This window comes from Suncus etruscus, chromosome 2 (assembly GCF_024139225.1).
Source record: "Suncus etruscus isolate mSunEtr1 chromosome 2, mSunEtr1.pri.cur, whole genome shotgun sequence".
NCBI lineage: Eukaryota > Metazoa > Chordata > Mammalia > Eulipotyphla > Soricidae > Suncus > Suncus etruscus.
In genome coordinates, this window is record NC_064849.1 from 43,627,152 (window position 1) to 43,631,096 (window position 3,945).

Here is a 3,945-nt window from a genome sequence, read left to right on the forward strand (position 1 = left end):
CAGCGGTGCAGTTCCGCTCCTAGCCACAATGTTTGCTGGCGCTGTTGAGCCTAGTTCTCTGTCCCCCCTCCTCTCTCCGAGAGTCAATGGAGCTCCGTCCCCTCCAAGCCTCCGTTGAAGGAGTTCCTTCCGCCCAACCCAGAGCTCTCGTCCTTGGGGAGTCCCTGGTCCACTCCAGGGCCCTAGGGGATGGACTGTTCTAGGTCACCTGAGGGGCCAGACGACTGGCCCTATCTCCCTTGTCTATTCGGGTTGTTCAAGTTGCCCTTCCAGGTGCCCACCCAGAGGAAGGGCTTCCCTCAAGCCACTCTCCTCAGCGCTTGTGGTTCCTGGGGAAGGGGCTTGGCCTGGCAGCAGCGGGGGAACAGGCCTTACAAGGCCATTTCCGTGCCTCCCGGGGTGGCAGGGAAGGGATTCGGCCTGGCAGCCCTGGGGGAACGGGCCTTACAAGGCCGTTTCCGCGCCTCCCGGGCTCGCAGGGAAGGGGCTCGGCCTGGCAGCCCGGGCCTTACCTGGCCGATCCCGCGCCTCCCGGGTTTGCAGGGGAAGGGGCTCGGCCTGGCAGCCGCGGGGGACCGGGCCTTACGTGGCCGATTCCGCGCCTCCCGGGTTCGCAGGGGAAGGGGCTCGGCCTGGCAGCCGCAGGGGACCGGGCCTTACCTGGCCGATTCCGCGCCTCCCGGGTTCGCAGGGGAAGGGCAGGGGAAGGGGCTCGGCCTGGGAGCCGCGGGGGACCGGGCCTTACCTAATTTTCCCCCTTTGAGATCTGTTTTATAAGCAATACTGGTAGAAGAGTATGTCTGTATAGATTTCATGTATGTACCAAGTTACGGGGAATGTTGGACTTTATTCTTCGGCCCCCAGATGCACCAACAATATCTTGTGGCATTGCTTCTCTTTTGCATAGGCATATTAAAATGGGAAATAATACATATGCAAACAAGTTCTTATCTAATAGAAATGAAAACATAAATTTGGTAATGTAATTGGGCCTTTTACCCTGAACATTGGCATAATGATTTGGCTCAGGCCTCAGAAGAATGGGCATCTCCCACACACACACCTGAACAATGGATACCATCTATGGAAACAACCACAATTGTCTTTAACATTCCCAGGATCCAAGCCTCTACCAGGGAAGACCTACCACTGCTTTCGCATTGACTTACTCCGAAGAGTGCTCCCAACACCCAGATGACTCAGCAACAGTCTGCATGCAGGGCAGATGCCTCCGCATTTAATGGTATGCTGAAACTAGAGGATGCTCCACATCAGCCTGATATCAATGAAAGAAATGTACAGAATTCAGAGTCTTTAAATATAAGAATCTGATACCAACAATAGCTAAAGTGTGAAAAAGTTTCACCGGGACCTTGAAAATGACTCGAGTTGGATGGACTGGTATGCCTGGAACCCAGAGTAGGTCTTATGCCAATAAACTTCTGTGGTGAGGCCTTTTTGTAATCAGGTCAAGATTTTTTTCCATTTTCCCAATTTCTCTGGACCTATGCAAACAACAGCGATTGCCACTATCACACCTTTACTATTTTATTTTTTTACTCTTATCCTTTAAGGGAAAAAAAATACAACTTACTGAACTTAAAAATCAATAACTGTAGTAGAATGCCTGTCTCAAATACAGGCAGGGGATGAGAAGGGGGATGGGGTAATGTTACACTGGTGAAGGAGGGATGTTCTGGTTATGACTGTAACCCAACTATGATCATGTTACTTAAATAAAAAATATATTAAAAAAAAGAGAAAATTTGGCAATGGGGCTGGAGCAATAGCATAGTGGTAGGACATTTGCCTTGCATGTGCCAACCTGGGACAGACCAGGGTTCAATCCCCGGCATCCCAATTGGTCCACAGAGGCTAACAGGAGCAATTTCTGAGCACAGAGCCAAGAGTAACCACTGAGCACCACTGGGTGTGGTCCAAAACACAAACAAAAAATTGGCAAGTAGTTCTTAAAAAAAGTTAAAAATTTGTGAAAATAAATTTGTTTATAAAGCTTAGGGATTTACACTTTGTAGATTTAAAGAGTAATATTGGCATAAGATGTAAATCAGTGCTCTCTTCAGCAGCACATATACTAAAATTGGAATGATACAGAGAAGATTAGCATGGCCCCTGCGCAAGATGACATGCAAATTCATGAAGCATTCCATATTTAAAAAATATGTAAATCAAATTATTATGAAAAACATTCTGATAGATTCACAATAATCTTACATATAATAAAATATTGAGACTATATTTTAGTTGACTTACACACTATCCGTTTATATGAAATGTACCCATTAATGGGCATGAAATGCATTATTTAATGAAGGGTAAACTGTTAAACTCTAATAAAATTAGAGATTTATATATGTTTGAGTATTTAGAAAAACTTAATTGTTAATATTTCAAACATTGAATAACTCTTTGACCCTCTCAATGCTCAATGTACCTGCACACACAGTAGATATTTGGTTTATCCTGTCAAGTTCCTTAGTGGAGAGATCTTAAGTGTCTATGACTCTATTAAATACTTCCCCTTTGATGCATAGTCATCAATAACTACAACCCATTGATTTTATCACTTTTTACTTCTCTCTTAAGCCATCTTAAATTCCATTTTCAATTATTGGATTATATCTTTCTTATAATGGCTCCCAATTGTCATCTTACTCTCATCTTGTCACATTACTTTGGAAAATCTCAAGTCCTAGTTGTATTTATAATATCTATGCAGATAATATATGCATACATGGAATACTGACTTCTTGGTTTTTGTTTCTTTTGTTTTTTGTTTTTTGGTCCACACCTGGTGACATTGAGGGTTTACTCCTGGCTATACTCCTGGCTTGAGGGACCATATGGGACACCAGGGAATCAAACCACTGTTTATCCTAAACTAGCACATGCAAGGCAGACGCCTCATGCCCTGCGCCACTGCTCCAGCCCTGATCTTAGTTTTTAAGGACAAAACTCACAAATAGACTCTTCAGTTTTCTCAGTAAGCATAACTCCAAAGCATACTGAATGCAATACTTGCCCACTTTGATAGACAAATGAATATCCTTATGCTTTTCTTAATTGGTTATATTTCCTGTGCCACTTTCTAATAATCTACCAATTATTGAGATTATTTGTTAGCTAGAAACAAATATTGCAAACTGTCACTATTACAATTATCAAATAGTCAGCATCTGTGCCTTTCCTTCTCCTTTATTTTTTTTCTATTTGAACTATTGTTGTCCTAAAACAAGTTATTACACTTTGTCTTCTCAGTTAGTTAAGGATATTTTACAGCAATTCCTTTCTGTCACGTACTATCGATTGCCTCTTTGCTTCACTGAATCCTTTCTATTAGCATGTATAAATCCTATACTTTCTTCCCATAATTTTTCTCTCTTAATAAAATTCTTTTCCCATTTAACTAAATACCATTTTCCCATTTAAGTAAAGCTATACATCTGTGTTCTATTTACAATGATTTGTTCTGAATGTGATTTATGTCCACTTTATTTTTTTACCCTTTTCCACTAAAACTTATTTTAACTAGGCTTTCATCTTCAGAACTCCACAGAATATATTCTATTAGATGTAACCTATGCCTTCCACATTGATAACTCCAATGGATATTCTTTCTTCATCTAGCTTGACCTCAACAGAACTTGACATCAATATTAGTCTGTTCCCTGGGATATTTTCTGTAACTCCTATACTGAACAAAGACTTTTAAGTGTTTTTTCATTTGTATGTTTGTTTTATTTTGCAGAACACTTTACAAACTCTTTTACAGAGTTCTTATCTCCCCAATCATTTTCTTTGTCATATTTCAGTGTTCATACTTTGAACCTTTCTCTTTGGAAGAATTAAGATAAAAGTGTCTGAATGTCTTAGTGTTCAAAACCATTTGTACAGGGAATACTTTTAGAAATATAGTTTTAACCC

At 41.4% G+C, this 3,945-nt stretch overlaps 1 non-coding gene across 1 annotated transcript; it reads left to right on the forward strand.

The window, feature by feature from the left end:
- The first annotated feature begins 2,071 nt into the window (after window positions 1-2,071).
- LOC126003222 (U6 spliceosomal RNA) lies at window positions 2,072-2,177 on the forward strand. The gene has a single exon (XR_007493755.1). It is a non-coding gene; the product is annotated as a U6 spliceosomal RNA (small nuclear RNA).
- The last annotated feature ends 1,768 nt before the right edge of the window (window positions 2,178-3,945 follow it).